This window comes from Kogia breviceps, chromosome 2, assembly GCF_026419965.1.
Source record: "Kogia breviceps isolate mKogBre1 chromosome 2, mKogBre1 haplotype 1, whole genome shotgun sequence".
Taxonomy (NCBI): Eukaryota; Metazoa; Chordata; class Mammalia; order Artiodactyla; family Physeteridae; genus Kogia; species Kogia breviceps.
In genome coordinates this window covers 187902200-187923083 of record NC_081311.1, presented here as the reverse complement: position 1 = coordinate 187923083, position 20884 = coordinate 187902200, and positions in this window count along the sequence as shown.

Sequence of the window (20884 nt, the reverse complement as noted above, 5' to 3'; positions counted from 1 at the left end):
GTTGTCTCTCTTTTAGCAGGATGAGTATTCCGGGGAAATTTACTTGGCCTTTCTCACCATCTAGGGTGGTGTATATTAAACAAAGAATGACTGTGGTAAACAACTGGTCCCCTGAGATCTGAATACATTTTCCATAAATGAAGGATTGAACATCTTCTGTCGAGAATACCAGTAGGATCCTTGGCCATAAGAAATTGATTCCATTTTGCTGATTATTGAAGGGCTTGGGGAAAAAACTCTGGAGGACACCCAGTATCAGCTCTTCTCCATTTGTTTTGAAAATGATTAACCTTTCTCCCCAGACCTCAATGCATAGCAATCATCGGAGCTACCTTTTTCTCCTGTGAGCTGGCAGGAGTGCTCAGAGATGGCAAATAAATTTTGCTATCAGCCAAAGAAAGATACACTCTGAAAAGTCTCTTCTGCATCTAACCTTCTGTGATCATAAAGCAAACCTCCTGATACCCCTAAACATAGTGTGCATCCTTAAATTAAGTAGAGTTTGACTTTGAATGACCCATCTCACAGCTCCCTTTCTGAATAGGAATAAGCAGGAATGAATTTGCCCATCTTTCCACCATCCTCGAATGCACACGTATTAACAAATGACTGCCACGTTGCTTGAACAGAGCATGCTATGCAATTATTTTATTCAAAAATACTTTAAGGCAATGGATTCAGATTGACACTGAAAAACTGGCTTGTTGTCTAGTCTACACTTTCATCTTTGGTCACCAATAGCTAGACTTCAAAAATACCAAACTTCCTGTGTTATAGTTGTTTCAATTCTTGATTCTCCTCAAGGGAATTATTGATTTTCTTAGCATATGGCCTCTTCCTAAGATCGTACAACCAACCCTATAAGGAAATAGAAAGGGTGAAGGAAAGGTCAAGAAATATGGTACCCTCCAAGGAAGTATGAAGTCACCAGTACCTCAAAGGGCATCCACTTATTAGCTTGCTTTGAGAATGACTACTCTCTTGGCCTAAGCAAACATGAGGATGTTTGAGTTTGAGGTGAATCGAGGGGTGAAGAAGGTAGAGAGAAGAGGAAGATGCATTGCCTGTAAAGCACAAGGTTGGGAAAAGGTGCAGGAATCTGTGTTCAGAGCATCTGTGGGACCGAATTAGAGTCCTGGGCACCTGTTCAAAGGAAAGCAAAGAAGAAAACAGACTAAGGCAAACTTCACCTACTTTTCTATGTTTTCCGAAGTCATCATGGTTTTTAAGGATACCCAGGATGCATTTTAAGGAATGCTTGGTTTCCAGATCTGTTGAAATAATTAAATTTTCATAGTCAGCCACCAAACAGGATGGGGTTTCTCTCGACCTATTCCATTGGCTTTCCACAGGAGTGGTGTTTTTTTTGGGGGGGGTCATAAAGGATTTACACACACTGGAGGCCTTTGCATCTTAGAAGGAGGTGTCTGAGGCTTCTCCCTACTTTAATCCGTTCCTAGCCTCAGCCTGGTCTGCACCTCACACTCACCAAACCATCAGAATAGAGTCTCCTGGGCTTGGAGTCTGAATTCATATTTTCAAAATTTCCCTAAGCAGCCAGATTTGGAAAGCACTGAAAATTCCCAAGAATGACAGAAAAAGTGAACGGGGAAGAGGTGAGAGACCAGAGAACAGAGGTCAAGTGGGTGGAAGGGCCTGGCTGTCTCTCTGTGTCTTTCTGCAGCAAGAAACTGGCACTTCTCAGCCTCTACTTTTTCTCATCTTTCCACTAATTACTGGAAACAGTGGGGGGGAGCTGGATGGACATCTGTATTTTAGACTCAGACCCAGTGGGGTCAGACTACTTGGCTATTTGTGACCAGTGTGAATTACCTAAAATCAGTGATCTTCAATTTCCTTATCAATAGCACTCACTAAATGGCTGCCACCCTCAAAGGCCCAGGCCAACTCAGACTAGGCCACGATTTACAGCCTCTGGACAAGTCCTGACATGGCAGCTCTGGCATTCCCAGGCATCGAAGAAGTGCCAGGACAGCATGGAGGTGATTTCCAGTGCACAGTGGCCCTGATGGAGCCCTGAGCCAAACTGGGAAGTGGACCAAGTTCTTTCCCAGCCTTTCTCCTACTGCTCTCCTTCCAGCCTGGCAGATGCTAAAGCACCAAGTCCCATCCAAGCCTGTCTTCTCCCAAATGAACCACCATCTTTTTCTCTTCACCATTGCCATCATGCAAACTCCATTCCTTTGAAGCTGCAAATGATTGGTGCGATTAAAGCAATTATCACTAAAGTATGGATGACTTATGCATTGGCAACTTTCAAAGGGTGTTTGTTAATTCAAGTCCCCCTCCGTGTCTTAAAATGGATTCAGGAGGTGGGTCTTTATGGTCTGGGGGGCCTTCTGGGCTTCTCAACTATTCTAGGAAACTCCTCACCCCCAAACTGATCTGTCAACCTCAGAATTGCCATCCCACCCCTGTCATGAGTCAGTTTTGACTGTAGCTCTACACCACACAAGACTGAGTTAAATACACAGACATCCCTAGGAGGAGCTTGAAGACCCCCTCAGAATGACCCCCATCAGAAGCCATGAGAACATTCGTGAGCATTATTTTTCCTCAAAATGCCAAAGAATGTTCCTGTGGAATTCATCTGCAGCCGTCGTCTATTCGTAAGCTCACTCTGCCTATATAGATGTCTCCTCTTCCACAAATCTTGAATGAGTGAAAGCTGTATGCCTTCAAGTCCAGCGATATGGTGAGGTCGTCAGACATGAATCCAAGATGGCAGCCTAGTCCCAATCCGTGTGTCCACATTCCTGCTGGCAGAAAGGAGAAGTGAAGAGCACATGCTCCATTTAAGGACACTTTATGTGCATTTAACACACAATTTCCACTGGAGTCACGCTGACCAGAATCTAGTCACGTGACCAGATTTTTCTGCAAGGAAGGCTGTAAAGTGCAGGTTTTTATCCAGGTGTGTTTTCACTTCTAGGTTACTGTGGGTTCTCCTCAGCCCTCCCAGCTTCGTTGTACCTTAGCCCCGGCAGCATCCATGTGCGTGTCACTGCCTGGAGATGCCACCTCCTGAGGCATAATGCTTCTTTCCTGCCTCTGCTGTTGTTATAGCACCTGTGAGATCATGTCCCGTGTGGTCCTGGGTGCTGATCTGGGATTGAGTCCTTGAGAACATTCATTTTTTTATCAATTCTCCAAAGGCATCACAGAGGACATTTTACATTCTGACACTGGAATGGAAAGTGAGAAAAAGCCTCTCAGGCAGTTCATTTCATTAATCAACAAAAATGTTAATGAAGCCTCTGATATTCCAAGTACTGGGGGAGGAGTTGAGGATACAGTGACACGAGGCACAGTCTCTGCCTTTAGGGAGCTGAGAGGCCTCTGAAGAGATGGGGTGAGTGCATTGTCAGGGACAAGTGGAAGGTTATCAGGGCACTCTGGGTGAGGGTGTCTGGACTGTCAGGGCAGGTGGAGGTGGTCGGGTAAGTCAACTTGCAAGAGGTTAGCCTGAGATGAACTTGAGAGGAGGAGCCTGGATTAGTCAGGCAAAATGGAAATGTGTATTCCACAAAGAAGGTTTAGCATTTCCAAAAGCAAGGAGAAAGAAAAGAGGGCGTTGTATGCATGCAAGCATGTGCTATGCAGCATTACTGGAAATGCAAGAAGATGAAATAAAAGAGGCAGCAACAAGGCTCTAACTCCCAGACCATCGTGTATGCAATGTGATGCAAGTTTTACTTTAGATTGAAGGCAATGGGGAAGCCATGGTTTCAGTCCATGACACAGTCAAATTTGTATTTGTAGACAGAGCACTCTGGCAACTCTGTGAAAGAAAGTTCTAAGGAGGTGTAAAGAGAAGAGGGGAGACCAGAGAGGAGCCTACTAAAGTAATCAAGAGACAACTAATGATAGCCTGAACTAGGGTAGGGTAAGGGAAATGGAGAGAAAAAGATCACTAAATAACAAAGAAGTCAAACCAGCAGGTCCGATGTTTGATTGAATGGAAGGATGAGGATAAGAAAGCCATCAAGCATGATACCTTGCTTCCCAGTATGGGCCAGGGTAGGTGGTGATGCTAACCGATGAGAGCAAGTGTGTATGAGAAGCAGATGTAGGGAGGAGGGTGATGTGTTATATTGTAGACAGTTGACGGTGCTGTGTCTGGGGATATCCAGGTGGAGAAGACAGATAGACTGTTGACTATAAAAATCTGAATCTCCCAGGAAAGGTCTGACCCAGGAGATCTAGGTGGCCATGATAGGCATATACGTCACAGTTTAAATCATGAGAGTGGATCAGTCACATGGAGATTGTAGGAGAAAGAAGCAGTAAACCAAAAGCAAAACATTAGGGTCTTTCAGAAGGAGCAGTTAGAGGAAGGAGGAGAGCCAGGATGGAGGGAATGTCAAGAAAGCCAAAGGCTGAGAGAGCCGAGTAAAGAAAGTATGGTCCATGGTGTCCTTGTTGGGTGTAACAGAGAGGCCCTAGATGATCAGGGTTGCAAACAGCTATTGTAGTGAAATATGGATGTCTTGACCCTACTTAGTGACCTGGGAGTTGTATCAAAATAGCAGGAAATGAACTAGATTTTAGAGTCAATGGGATGTAAAGAAAGAGAAATGATGGTTTGGACTTCTGTGTGGAGTTTGCATGACAAAGGGAGTAAAGATGTTGGACAGTTCCTAGCTGTTTTAGAATGTAAATGAAGGTTTTATTGTTTTGTTTAGTATCGGAGAGATTTGCATGCTTCTCTTGGCTGTAGAAAGGAGCCAGTAAAGAAAGAACATTGATGTCAAATTTCTCAATAAAGGAGGAGGTAAGGAATCTTCTGCGACTCAGGAAATGGAAATGAACGGTGACCTGTGGAACCATTTTTGAGGGGAACAGAATGGAGGATGACCAAGAGCCAGTAAAGGACCCAGTGAAACTCTTCCAGGATCAGAGTCCTGTGTTGATACCTTAAGTATGGATCTGGAGCCCGATACTCCATTATAGACTTTCTGGATTTCCATGTCTTTCTGCCTTAATCTTCAAACATACTCTGCTCATGGATCCCCATCACTGGGCCCTATCCACTTTTTGGCACCCTTTTGTACATCGTGGGGCCTCCTCCGTGTCTTCTCAACAATTTTCTACAACTGATACTATTACCTATTATCATTTTCCCCAGATACTTTGTTCCACCTGCCAAACTGGAATTTTCTCTGCATTCTGCACACAGGTTTACTCCACCCTCAACCCAACAGTCAGTGGTTAAGTTCCTAGTTTTTGTGTCCCCTGGTCTGCTTCAACCTAATCCTTCACAGCAAAGCAGTTCTACAGAAGAAAAAAACTCCAAGCAATGTAGGCGTGAAAAAAGTTGTGGTAGGTAGTTTCCAAGAAGCCCCCCAATAATCCTTACTTCTTGGTATTCACACCTTTGTGTAGTTCCCTCCCATATTATACCTGGGTTGGAATGTGTGACCACAGAATAGGGCAGAAGTGATGCTATGTCGCTTTCAAGACTAGGTCATGAAAGACTACAGCTTCTGCCTTTCTCTCTGTATCATATGCTCAAGGGCAGCCAGCTGCCATGTTGTTAAAACACTTATATAGCCCTATGGCAAGGTCTGTGTGGGGAAGAACTGAGGCCCCTGGCCAACAGCATTGTGAGCGAGCCTTCCTGGAAGCAGACTGTCCAGATCCTTTCAGCCTTTACATGGCTGCCGCTCCAGCTGACATCCTGACTGCAACCTCATGAGAGACCCAGAACAAGAACCATCCAGCTGAGCCAGTTCTGAATTCTTGACCACCAAAACTGAGACAATCAATGATCATTTGTTTATGCCATTATTTGGGGGCATAATTCGCTATGCAGCAATAAGTAACTAATACGTCTTCCTCGCTTGTCTCCTAGAAGAAGTAATGCTGATCTGACTGGCCAGGTTTCAAGACACGGATTGGATTATGTTTACTGGTGAATGGGGTCTCTGGCAACCGGTCAACCAGTACTTGCTGAGTTTATACCATGAGCCAAGTGCTGTTTCAGGTGCTGGAGATATGACAGTGAGCAAGACAGTACCCCTGACCTTCTAAGGGAGGGAGGCAAGCAATGACCACACACACTTTGTCAGTAAGTGCCATCAAGAGTATGAAACAGGCTCACATGTGCAGAGGGCCAGGATGATTCTTGGCTAGGATGGGTGAGGAAGACTTCCCAGAGGAGGTGACATCTGAGTCAGGACCGGACATTGAGGAGGAAGTGACTTTCTCAGGGAAGAGCATTACTAACAAATGCAAGAGAGAAAAAAGAGCCTGGTGTATTTCAAGGATGGAAAGAAGGCCAGTACTGAAAAAGCAGGAGGTTAGGGGGAGACATATCATAAAACTGTGCACCCCCATTTCCTTTATTCTTGCGGCTGGCTGGATCGGTCGAGGCAGAGCCTGAGCCCTTGAACAAACCATGGCATTGTGTCCTCTGGCTCTCTCCTCTCTTCCACACAGGCACACTCAGGTCTGAGATGTGAAGGGGACAGCTTCGGAGCTTTTTCAGAGTGCTTCACTATGGGCAAATTGAGCCCTGGGACAATTTGTAGTAAAATGGTAGATGGGTTCTCATCTTTCTTGTTCCCTTGAGAACCCCATGGAACAAAGCATGCTTGAGGACCAGAAAGAATCAGCTATTTCTTAACTCTTCAAACTCTGTCAGATACCAGTGTCGGCTATGTGAAGCTAGCAAATGGCTGAGAAAATGTCTGTGTCAAAATGAAGGCCATAAGCTTAGAACAAGGGGCATAAAGGGGCAACAGAAGAAGAGTATGACCTAATTCCTATCTCAAGTGTGTCATGAAGAAACTCCCTGGGCTTGCATTCTGCACTTATACATGGGCATTAAATTCTTTTTTTTTTTTTTTTTTGTGGTACGGGGCCTCTCACTGCTGTGGCCTCTCCCATTGTGGAGCACAGGCTCCGGATGCGCAGGCTCAGCGGCCATGGTTCACGGGCCCAGCCGCTCCGCGGCATGTGGGATCCTCCCGGACCAGGGCGTGAACCCGCGTCCCCTGCATCAGCAGGCGGACTCTAAACCACTGCGCCACTAGGGAAGCCCTGGCATTAAATTCTTAACAGCTTGCTTTTCATGTTTTCAAATATAAAAATTTCCAGAATGCTCCTTCATAAAATGTACAGTGAGAGGTTATTGATAAGACATGATGTGACCATCCCCATTCATAACTCTTCAGATTTTCATGGGGAAGGTGGAGGTGGGGAGGGTATTAAAGATCCAATCATCTATTAATTTGCTTTTAGGAGAGAAGGGCCAAAATTCTCCTGTTCAAGGAATAGGCAAATATCAGGACACAAGTCAGGAATTCCAAACTGAATAACTTTGTGAAGATGCAAGAAATGACAGGAAATAACAGGAAGTGAATACAAAAGTAACTTAGCAGATGCTCCTGAGAGCTTCAGTAATGGGACTGGAGCATTGTTCTTTGGCATTAACCAGATAGGACAAAAATAGCCTTAAATTCCTGCAAAGGCTCTGGGTGGGTGGCAGAGCTTCAGGATAAAATGAACTGAGAAGAGGCTTCTGTGATCCCTGTCTACCAAATCACTTTGAAGTCAGAAAGTCAGAAAACTCTGTAGATTAGAAATAGAATAAGAATTACTTAAGGGAGAGTGAAAGAAGAAATAGGTGGCTCTCAGAAGATTTCCAAGTCACATGAAAATGGATGGGATTTTTAAAGTTCAGTGATTTTTTTCAAAACCAAAAATGAATCAGCCTGGTCAAATGAGCAGGAATCCACTGCTTAAAGAAAATAAAGAACTTGCTTAAGAAAGATTTCATATTTCTGTGGTCTTCTTCCTGTTTTCTTTACAGTACTTTGATTTGCATGGGAATCTGATCTCAAGATGGGAGTTTGATTATATTTGTTGCCAAAATGTGAATCCCTTTAGTCTGCTGATAAGAGAGTGGTCGGGCCTGGGAGAGGGCAGAAAAGCATGAAGGGAGGAACGTTAGGGTTTGACTCAAGCCCCTATGAGAAGCTGCAGACATTTATGTAAGACCAAGTGAATACTAATGGAATTAGTCATCTAAAAATCTAGAGTGTGCAAAAGAGAAAGCCCTAATGATTAAAATCAGTGAACAATTTTATCTTTCCCTTTTACTTCAACCTCCCATTCCCCACCCCCAGTCAAACCTAACGTCCCTTTATCAGTTCATCCACAGCTAACGTAAGAGAAGCCCCATTCTGGCATGGAACTCCCCTGCTTGCTTGCTGTGGTCCTCAGGACAGGCACCCAGTGCAAGCCTTCTGCCTGGGTCAGGAAGAGAGTCACTTCCAATGCTTACCAGGACTATCCTTGAAGCTCCTGTGGCAGCAGGATTCTAAGAATGACCCCTAAAGACCCTGTCCTTGTATTGTCCGCTTCCCTTTGAGTGTAGGTAGACCTATAATTATGATGGATATCACCCCATGACTTACATTATATTGCCAAGGAAGATTGTCCAGTGAGACTGACCCAATCACATGAGCCCCGTAAAAGCAGAGCTTTCTCCATCTGGTCACCAAAGGGAAAGTTAGAGGTTTGAAGCATAAAAAGAATTTGATGTACCATTGCTGGCTTGAAGATGGAGGGGGCCATGTGGTAAGAAATATGGTGGCTTCTAGGAGCTAAGAGTAGCCCCTGGCTCAGAACCAGCAAGGAAAAAGGGACCTCAATTCCCAAAGAACTGAATCCAGCCAACAACTTGAATGAACTTGGAAGTGACCCTTCCCTAGAGCTTCCGGACAAAAGCTCAGCCTGGGCAGCACCTTGATTTCAGCTTTGTGCAATCCTAAGCAAAGAACCAGGACCGCGAGATAATAAATGGGTGTTGTTTTTGGCTGCCATGTGCGTGGCTATTTGTTACGCAGCAGTTGTAAATGAATATACCTCTCTGCCTGAAATTCAAGATGAGTCTCACTGGGATACAGTCAAGGTGTCCATAGGGCAGCATCCCTTCTGCAGGCTCTAGTTAAGAATTTGTTTCCTGCCTTTTCCAGCTTCCAGAGGCTGCCCACATTTCTTGGCTCACAGCATCCTTCCAGAAATCACATTGTTTTGACCTCTGCTTCCATCATCACATCTCTTCTCTGACTTTGACCCTCCTGCCTCCCTGTCTTACTTATAAGGACTCATATGATTATATCATGCCCACCCTGATAATGTAGGATAATCTCCTCATATCAAGATCCTTAATCTAAAGAAAAAGTCAAACTCACAGAAACAGAGGAGAAAGCGCTGGGTGTGGGGGAAATAGAGAGAGGTTAGTAAAGGGTACAAACTTTCAACTGTAAGATGAATAAGGCCTGATGTCCTAAAGAAAACATGATGATTATAGCTGATAACACTGTATCATGTAATTGAAATTTACTAAGAGAGTAGAATTTAAATATTCTCATATATATACACACACACACACACACACACACATATATGTGAGGTGATAGATGTGTTAATTAAATAGATGGCGGGAATCTTTCACAATGTATATGTATATCAAATGACTATCACGTACTCTTAAATATCTTGCAATTTTATATGTCAATTATACCTCAATAAATTTGAAACTTAAAAAAATCTTTATAGGGCTTCCCTGGTGGCGCAGTGGTTGAGAATCCGCCTGCCGATGCAGGCGACACGGGTTCGTGTCCCCGTCCGGGAAGATCCCACATGCCACGGAGCGGCTGGGCCCGCGAGCCATGGCCGCTGAGCCTGCGCGTCCGGAGCCTGTGCTCCGCAACGGGAGAGGCCACAACGGTGAGAGGCCTGCATACCGCAAAAAACAAACAAACAAAAAAACCCTTTATATCTGTTCCTTTTGCCATGTAAGGCATGCACAGTTTCCTGTATTGGGATGTGAACTTTTTTTTTTTTTTTGGGCCACACTGCACAGGGATTTTAGTTCCCCCACCAGGTTTTGAACCCAGGCCTGGCATTGAAAGTGCCGAGTCCTAACCACTGGATCACTAGGGAACTCTCCCAGATATGAACAGATATGTGGTCCATTCTTCAGCCTATCATAAGAGGTTTCCCTAATTTTGGTCTGTTTTTATTTTAATATTTTATCTTATTTTATTTTTCGCTGCATTGGGTCTTGGTTGAGGTACATGGGCTTCTCTCTAGTTGTAGCATGCGGGTTTTCCCTCTCTAGCTGTGGCGTGGGCTCCAGAGCACGTGGGCTCTGTAGTTTGTAGCACTCAGGCTCTCCAGTTGAGGTGCTCGGGCTTAGTTGCCTGCAGCATGTGGAATCTTAGTTCCCCGACCAGGGATCGAACCTGAGTCCCCTGCATTGGAAGGTGGATTATTTACCAATGGACCACCAGGGAAGTCCCTGGTCTGTTTTTTTTGTTGTTTTTTTTTGTGTGTGGTACTCGGGCCTCTCACTGTTGTGGCCTCTCCCGTTGCGGAGCACAGGCTCCGGACGCGCAGGCTCAGTGACCATGGCTCACGGGCCCAGCCACTCCACGGCATGTGGGATCTTCCTGGACCTGGGCATGAACCCGTGTCCCCTGCATCGGCAGGCGGACTCTCAACCACTGCGCCTCCAGGGAAACCCCCCTAGTCTGTTTTTAATCATTAATATTCATTGCTACTTGAGAGGGAGAGTAAGAGCTCTAGAAAAACGTTCTTTCCCAATTATTTGTTACTCACTATTTATTAAATTCTTATTTGACCACCACATTGCACAAATCAATAATCTCTGGTAAATTACGTTCCCCCTGACACTGTTCGGTCTGTACAGCTGTACTAGACCGCTCCACTGATGCAGGTTAGGCACTGAGATATCATGGCAAACAAGATGACAAATCCTTGCCCTTGTTTATTGAACACCTGCAGGAGGCCTAGGCTGGTGTCTGGGCATGTGTTCTCTAAAACTCCCCAAGTTCTTTTGATGTGCACTGAAACATAAGGACCACTGAAGGCCTCACACCTGGCACCACTCTGGACTAACTACTGAATTAGAACTCGTGTGGGTGGGATAGAGACAACTGTCTGTCGAAAATCCTCCTTGTATGATCCTGATGTACATAAAACCTTGGGTTTGCCTGCTTGCAGCTTCATAGTCCACAGATTGGTACCTGGAGGGGATGGGATACAGGAAGTTATGTTTGACATGCTAGAAAAGAGAAAGGTCAGAGTGTGGGTTCACAGGAAGCCAGAGAGAGGTTCCTATCCTACAAGACCTGGGGATGGTAAGGAGGGGTAGCACAGAGAAAATAACTCCTCGTCTCCACTAGGAAGTGGGGTGTCTAGGGGCATAAGGCCAAACTTTTGAGAAGTATGTATCACTGGTGAACGCGGACTCTTCAGCTTTCAGTTTAAGGACCATCCATGAGGTATTTCAAGGCCAGATGGAATTTACCTTCAGAAGGTTAAAGAGAGATGTATCAGGTGAGGCTGTCCAGATGGGCTGTTTATAACTGTCAAGGTTGTAAAGACCTAGGAAAGGATTTTTAGAAAACTATTGTGACAGAAAATAAGAAGATGGAGAGTCTATTTACTGCCAGGAAGAATAAAACCACCTCCCAGAAGCACATTAGGGTAAGAGGCGGAGTAAGAGGGAGAAGGTAAGAATTACTGCAAAGGCCAAGTTGGGAGGACACCCTCCCTGGGAGAGAGGCAACAGTGGGTGAGGCTTGATCAAATGCAAAATCCATTCGAGGCCACCAATGGAAAGAGACTTGATTCCAGGTACCAAGAGGAAGCCAAAGGCCAGAGCACTGTCCTGGAAGGGAGGGCAATCTATGCTTTGGCCCAAATCCACTGGGCCAGGCAGGAAAATCTGGAGGTCTGGTGGATGTCTTCTCAATGGCTGCATGGTGAATGCCATGTTGTTTGTCAAGACAACTTTACAGCAACATTAAACAAATTTTTTTTCATCGGAGTATAGTCGCTTTACAATGCTGTGTTAGTTTCTGCTGTACAATGAAGTGAATCAGATATATGTATACCTATATGCCCTCCCTCTTGGACCCCCCTTCCCCCGCCAAGCCCACCTATCTAGGTAACCACAGAGTACCGAGCTGAGCTCCCTGCGCTTTACAGCAGGCTCCCACTAGCTATCTGTTTTACTCATGGTAGCGTATATGCGTCAGTCCCAATCTCCCAATTCATCCCGCCCCTCCTCCCCCTCCACAGTGTCCACACGTCTGTTCTCTACATCTACGTCTCTATTCCTGCCCTGAAAATAGGTTCATCTGTACCAATTTTTAAAGGAAATATTCACCCATAACACCATTTACCTATCTAACAGCTCAATGAAGTCTTCAAGAATAACTCTTTTTCAGGAACAACTTTCATGCTTATGACATCAAACTCTTACTCTGATCCAGAAATTAGTTATTTCTTTAAAATATCTCACTTTCCACTTTGAATGTTAAATTGCCAGCAAATAAATGAGTATTCGATCATGGAGAAAAATGCAAAAAAAGCTGAATCAAATAATACAAAGAAACACAGTTTCATTTTCAAATATCCTTAACTATTTTCTTTTCTCTTTATAAAGTAACACATGTCTCTTAGGGGAAAAATTAAATTTGGAGAGATGAAAAAGAGAAAATAAAAATAACTCGTAATTTCACCTCTGAAATTACATTAATATTTTGTGTCTATGCATATATTTACACTTACCTTCCCTCATAATGAGATCACACTGTGCATATTATCTGTATACACACACATACACACACACATCACTTTATACAGCTGGAACATCTTTCTATGTCATTATGTGTTATTTTCCTGCCACATTACTTGTATATTTTTTATTGAAATATAGTTGAATTACGATGTTGTGTTACTGCTGTAGAGCAAAGTGACTCAGTTATAGATATATATATATATTCTGTTTCATATTCTTCTGCATTATGGTTTATCATAGGATATTGAATATAGTTCCCTGTGCTATACAGTAGGACCTAGTTGTTTATCCATTCTGTATATACCAGTTTGCATCTGCTAATCCCAAACTCCCACTCCATCCCTCCCCCACCCCCCTTCCTTGGCAGCCAGCAGTGTGTTCTCTATGTCCCTGACTTTATTTCTGTGTCATAGATAGGTTCATTTGTGTCATATTTTAGATTCCACATATAAGTGATATCATGTGGTATTTGTCTTTCTCTTTCTGACTTACTTCGCTTAGTATGATAATCTCCAGGTCTATCCATGTTCCTGCAAAAGGCATTATTTTATGGCTGAGTAATATTCCATTGTATATATGTACCACATCTTCTTTATCCATTCATCTGTCAATGGACATTTAGGTTTTTTCCATGTCCTGGCTATTGTGAATAGTGTTGCTGTGAACATAGGGGTGCGTGTAGCTTTTTGAATTATAGTTTTGTCTGGATATATGCCCAGTAGTGGGATTGCTGGATCATATGGTAATCTATTTTTAGTTTTCTGAGAAACCTCCACACTGTTTTCCACAGTGACTGCACCAACTTACAATCCCACCAACAGTGTAAGAGGGTTCCCGTTTCTCCACACCCTCTCCAGCATTCTTTACTTGGAGACTTTTTAATGATGGCCATTCTGACTGGTGTGAGGTGATACCTCATTGTAGTTTTGATTTGTATTTCTCTAATAATTAGTGTTGTTGAGCATCTTTTCATGTGCCTGTTGACCATCTGTATTTCTTCTTTGGAGAAATGTCTCTTTAGGTCTTCTGCTCATTGTTCAACTGGGTTGTTTGTGTTTTTGTTGTCAAGTTATATGAGCTGTTTGTATATTTTGGAAATTAAGCCCTTGTCGGTCACATGGTTTGCAAATATTTTCTCCCAAACTGTAGGTTGTCTTTTCGTTTTGTTTATGGTTTCCTTTGCCATGCAAAAGCTTGTAAGTTTGATTAGGTCCCATTTGTTTTTATTTTTATTTCTATTGCCTTGGGAGACTGACCTAAGAAAACATTGGTACGATTTATGTCAGAGAATGTTTTGTCTATGTTCTCTTCTAGGAGTTTTATGGTGTCATGTCTTATGTTTAAGTCTTTAAGTCATTTTGAGTTTATTTTTGTGTATGGTGAGAGGGTGCCTGCCACATTATTTGAATGCCGATATAGTAATATATTCAATGGCTACTGTATTTCTCCAGTTCTCCATAAGGAGGCGATGCATTTCAGAGCAGCCCCCGGGGGGCCTTAGTCAACTAACCTCCCTTGATAACTGTGAGGTTCGTTCTCAAGGTCACCAAAGATGTACTCACATTTATTTAACCAAGAGTGGGTTACAAGATATTACGGTGGTCCAATTGTTTGCTATTTTTAAAAATGCTGCAAAAATATGTTTGCAGTTAAATGTATTTTCTTTTCACATTTCAGAATATCTTTTAAAATTACATTCCTAGAAGTATAAAAACTAGGTCAAAGGTTATATACATTAGATAGGTATTAAAAATTTGCTCTACAGAGAAGTCAAGTCAATTTACACTTCTGACAGAAGGATGGGAGAGAGCCTGTTTCCTGCAGACTCACCAATACTGGATATGGTCATTTAAACAGCACTGCCAATTTGAGAAGTGAAAAATGCTGTTTCATTTTAGATTGTATACCTTTGATTACCCATTAAATTCATCATCTTTTTATGTTTTTTGTCCATTTATAGTTTTTCTTTATGAATTACATAACATCTTATGTCTATTTTTCTGGCAGAGGTGTTAAACGTTATTGATTGATTTATATTTATCGACATATATGAGATTTTTTTACTGTATAATAAGAGTATAGAGAGAATCATATACTCTTTATACAGGGAATACATTACCCTTGGTCTGCCTTAGATGTTGCAAATATTTTTTCCTTAGTTTATCATTTATCTTCTAATTTCGCTTAGGGTGGATTGGTTTTGTTTTGCTTTGCTTAGAAGCCCGGAGGTTTTCAATTTTAATATAATCAAATCTATCCATTCTCCTTTTCCTTCCAGCTTTCTCCCACTTTTTTAGAAAGACCCTCTCTACCACAAGAATATTTAAATATTCACATATATGTTCTTCTAGCTTCGTTATGTTCCTTAATTCAGCTGGACTTTATTTTAGAGTAGAATATAAAGAAAGAATTGAATGTTTATTCTCATATCTAGCTGGTTGTCACAACACTTTTTGTCAAATAAATCATAATGTTCTCTTGTTTAAAATTATACTTTTCCCATGCAGTAATGATAACAAACCCCTATTGAATGAGAACTGTATTCCAGGAACTATGCTAAGTGCGTTCATGTATTAACCCATTCCATCCTCACCCCATGAGTTGCTACTATTATCTTCTTTTTACTGAGGAGAGCCACAGAGGGTCTGGTGATCACACAGTTAAGAAGTGACAAGCCAGGAATCAGACTCAATCAGGCTAGCTCCAGAGCCCAAATTCTTTAAGTACTACCTCAAGCTGCCTGTCTAATTTTGAAATACACACTTCAGTTGACTTTGGGATTTTATATTGTTTGTTTTTTCCTTACCATGTCACATCGCTTTTACAATTTTACCATATATCTTGCTTTCCAGCTGGGTGAGTTCCTATGAATCAGAGCCTGTGCTTGGCGCTCCTTAGCTTGCTCTGGACACCAAAATGTGATCCACAGGCACAGCATGGCCACATTTCCAGTCCTGAAACCCCTTCTCTTGTCCTACTTTAGATACTTGACATTGGAAGCGTTAGGGTTAGGGGTATTCTGCTACTTCCTAGAAGGGATTTGAAAGTCAGTTTCTCAAGGAAGGCTTGCTCAGTCAGGGTCCTGCTCTGCTGTATCTGCATAAAATTCCTCGACCTTTTGGGGAATGCAGATGCCTTCTTCCCTGGTTCTGATAGTCATTTTAATGGTAATTTGGGAAGTAAACGCACTGATTCAAAACAGTCTTGAGTTGGACCACAGTTATAACTGTTAAGCCTAAAAATATATTTAAATGTTACCTATAGCTCCTCCATTCTGAAACCTCTCTTTTTTAAGGACGGCCTCTTTCAACTTCCCCTCAGTCACCTCTTGGTGCCCTCTTCGCTCCAACCCAGCTCATTCTGGCTGTGGTCAATACTTCTCTCTTCCACCCACTCCCACTGGCTTTCCAGAATTCCATCCTACCCTTCACGGAGACCTCGACTCGCCCATTCTCCCTCATATCTTTGACACTCGCCCACAGAGCTCTAATACAGCCTCTTGTAATTCTCTGAAGATCAAAATGAAAGAGCATATTCCAATAAAGAGCAAGTGAATTTCTGGCCAAACCAAGTTCTCATTGGCTACGTGCTTTTGAAAACATCCTACCATGTTAACCAAAGCAGGATGTGATTCATTCCCAAGGAGGAGACCTCTCAGTTATACACCCCAATAAAGAAGAGCTTGGGCCAGATACAATAAAACTGCAAGCAACCACACAAAGAGAATACTTTCCATGGAATGTGCCCTATGATGTCAGGCAGAGATGTTGCCATCTACGTTCATATGGTTACGTCTACGATGCAATTAGCTTCTACCTCTTGAATTCACATGAGGTTGCAATGTTACGGGTGCTTGGGGGTAAGCTGGGTGGGGATGGAGATGTTGATCTGGGACTTTTTTCTTTTTTTTTTTTAAATTTAATTTAATTTTTTTTTTTTTATACAGCAGGTTCTTATTAGTTATCTATTTTATACATATTAATGTATAGATGTCAATCCCAGTCTCCCAGTTCATCCCATCATCACCCCCACCTCCTCTGCTTTCCCCCCTTGGTGTCCATGTTTGTTCTCTACATCTGTGTGGGACTTTACATTTCTTACAACATGCTAGTCACCCCTACAAGGTGACTATTCAAAAAGAAAATTGGTGATTAAAGTAGAAAATTGCCAGAATTCAAGAGGAGGGCTTTCCGGGGAATTGTCAACTCTGTCAAACAAAAACCCCATACCATTTACCATAGTGCCTGGAGCGCAGTGGGTCTTGGGGAAGGTGTTCCTGCCCCCATCCAAGGGCTTTAGGGCAGGGGGTAGCACGGCATGGGCTGGAAGGAACCCTCAAACCTGTGCCCGGTGCCTCCAACCCTACGTTTCCACAGGACCTTCTCAGGCCTGCCCCTCCCTGTGCCTAGAGCACCCCTAGCCCTGAGACGCCCCCCCTGTTCCTAACCTACCCCAACCCTGCCCTTCGCCAGGAGCTTTTATCTTTTAAAATCTCCCTTCTGAAGGACAAAATCTGCTTTACTGCTATACACTGGCCCAAGGGCTCATCTGTGTCACTGTCACTTTAGCAGAAATACAATGTCAAATAGTATTAAAAACAGGAATTAAGTGTTTCTTTAATATGGAGAGAGAATATAGTTTATAAATACAAAGGAAGTCATATGGGCCTTGTAAAGTTAATTGTTAAAGACCTAACATCTCGGGCCTGATGACTTTGAAAAAAAGAAAATCAGCTTTTAATGAAACTCACTGAAAAACTTGGGGCTTCCTTGGGCTTTGTACTATATTTTAGGGAAGAAATTAAATAAAAAGAGAATTCCGAGTGCTCATCTGGAGATTTATGTAATTTGTCAATTACATAATCACTTTTTAAAAACCACGTCATTGTGTCTTGCAAGATCTTAAAGGCTCTGTTCCTATGTACGTGTTCTCATCTTTCTATGTGATAAGAAGTTATTTTAGATAATGCAGATTGTTTGAATGGGGCTGCTTGTCCTGTACCTCACTTTCTTCTGACATTACTCTACCCCGAAAAACACACGCACACCTAAGCACACACAACTGATGTACCAATGTCAATAGCGGGGCATTTTTATAAAAATATTTCGTTGGATTCAACCGTATTTTCTCCCTTTTACAACTCAGTTTTGAGAGTTTAGATACAGCCAAGCTCAAATCCACTCTCATTTGCATGTATGCCTTATTACCTGATTTAGTAGATAATGATTGTCCACCATTGTAATGCCAGTGAGAACTGGTGTCACTGCAGCATAAATAAATTGGGGGGAAAGCACAACATTCTCCAGTGAAGTTCATTCAATATCACATTTGCAATTGAATTTATTCCTAGGTTTTAGAAAGTTTTCTCTTTTATTTTTTTAAATTGATAATCTTCAGAGAGAGGTAGTATCATCCATACAGACAGTATCCCAATGGCTTTAACCATTCATTTTCAATGGACTCTTGTTGGCAAGTGTCTTTCAAAGGAAGATCTGTTCTATTTAAACTTATTCTGGTTACAAGAGTCTTGATGTAATACCCCAAATTTGTTTTTTCTGCAAAGTGTATGCCTTTTAAACATTGTTTAACATCAGTAGTCAAGAACAAGACTCATCTTCTTTTTTGTTCACTCTGTAGAATTGTAGAAGGTTCCTGATAATTTCTGATGTTTTCCACTTTTTTATTAGGAGTGTCTCCTACAAAGCAATTAATCAAAGCCTTGGCTCTGGCTCTTTCTCATATGCTCCATCTGAATTTACTTCCAAGGAGCAGCCCTCTTTCAAGGCAATAAGCAAGGCATTCAGTAATTCCTTGAACTTAACCTCTAAAAATTTCATCACTGGGGCTCTTACAATGGAGTTGCTTTGCCACAATCTCACTACCTTCAGAATATTTTGTTAAGATTTTCATGTTTTCTAATTCAGAGCCATAAAATCTCAAAATAATTGTGGCAATATGTTCTAACACAAACCTTATTCAGCAGGATATTCTTAACACATTTCTTATCTGAAATGTACATCAGTCTTTGTTGAACTCCCCACCCCACCCCAAGTGCTATCATCCTGGTCTGGTCACAAGACTGGGGATTAGTGCTAAGACACACCATTGCCTATTTGGAGGACTCTTTAAATGCTGGGTAGTTCCAGAAACATCCACGTGAGGCTGTCCTCAGAAGAAATGGAAGTTATATGTGGTATGGTTTCTAGGCTGGTGATTCCTAGGATGGCTTAAGGAACAGCAGTACAAGACTGTATTTCTAGGCAGTTTGGCTTCATTTATTGACAATGTTTTGGCTTTGGTTTTGGTTCCATTGGTTAAGTTGTTCACTGGCATCGATAATCCCCAAAGTTAGTCTTAAAAGGAGCACAGAAAGGGGACCTTGATGGGAGAGTACCAGTGTGATGCCCAAATAAAGTACAAATATGTATGAAGATATTCTGGGATTCATATGATCCAATTTTCTTGATATTTAGAAAGGAATACATTTCTTTGTCTTCGTCTGCCACAGAAGAAAAACAGGTTTACTTCTGTCAAGATTATTACATGTTTTCCCTTCATGTGTACATATAGCAGACGAGAGAGGAGAAAATGAACTCCTTAAGTTACAGAAATTTTTCATCTGATTCAGTGAAACAGTTTCGTTTCAATTTTTCTTTTAAAGCCCAAATAAATTTACGATTGCTTTCACACCTTTGTTACTCTCCAGATGTTATTTAGTCTTGAATTTTCTGTCACCAACTACTGGCCAGAAGAGGGCTCAAAAGGTTTGGGATTTCAATAGACAACCCCTGTTATTTTCTTTTGCTTGAACTGATTTGTATATATCAAGAATTGCTTTGGTAAATTATTTCCTGGGATCTTGGGTCTCATTTTAGCTAAAGTTTTTCCTCTCTTTTATACACTTCCCAAGATAACAGTATTTGCTTTTAGGCGACACAGATTTTTATGGTTCAGCAATATTTTTTTCTAATTACAAAACCCTTGTCTCTTTTACACATGAGTTAATGACACATCTGGAGTAATTTGATTAACATGACACTTTTAAAAACAGTCAACAAAATTCCAACCATGTCCCATAACTTCAATTCAACAGAAACAATTTACATGCTTCGACTATTATGACAACCTTAATTTAACTCATATTTGAAGTATTTTAGTACATTTGTCTCCATAGTCAATGCCTAACTTTATTACTTCCCTTCCTTTGTTTGGCTTGCCATTCCCCCCCCCCCCCCCCCTATTACTTTTGGACCATTTATAAGAACAGTTTCTATGTCAAATTTAGTACCTTGAGGTTAGAGGTTACATTGTTCAAGATGACTCATATGAGGAAAAGTAGATCCAGAAATAATCAGCCCTGTTGCCCTGGGCAAGTCACTTAATCTTTGTGAAACCCAGAAAAACAAAGTTGAGGATCTCTGAGGTTGATTCAAAAACATAAGCTGTGTAATCCTCTTGCCAGAAAGGCACGTCCTCAGGGAAGGACGTGTAGTCTCCAATAGTCTTGGAGCCCAGAATTGGCCTTTCTTATAGTTATTTAAAATCCTTGAATGCGCGCTACTGTAGTACAGGAGGCTTCTCTGAGCTACACGCACTCAGCAGCCTCACTCACTCTGCAGTCTTAGTGGCTGGGCAATTAGCTATGCTCTGTGGACAACTTGGCCAGGCAGGTATGTTTCCTAGTCCGTAAGTTTCTCCTTAAAATTAAGAAGGAGCCTTAGAAGCGTTCTTTCCAATCGGCCAATGATTACCGTCTGTAGTAGCGGATATACGTTTTGAACAATGAGATTTCTTTCCGCAGTCCAGTTGTTTTTGAATGCCAAGAAATTGGTTCATCTTCAACAGAGGATTTAGGTATAGAACCTCATCAGTCTCATCTGACAAATCAGAGCTCCATTTTCCCTTTGTGGACCAGGGAAGCCAACAAGATATAATATAACTGAAACACTACTTCAAATCCTATTATCCTTTCAGCCTCTAGACCACTGCTTTTCAAACTTTGATGTGCATACCAAGCATTTGGGGATTTTGTTAAGATGCAAATTGTTGTTTAGTTTGGGGTGTGGGCCAGATACTATGTTTATAACAAGATTCGGGGAGATGCTGCTGCAGCTGGACTGTGACCACTCAGAGTAGCAAGGCTAACCAGAGCATTCACTGGGCAACACCTCACCCATTCAGGGAGGACAAGACACCAGTCATTCCAGTAAGGCATGAGATACAGTCAAATCACTTAGG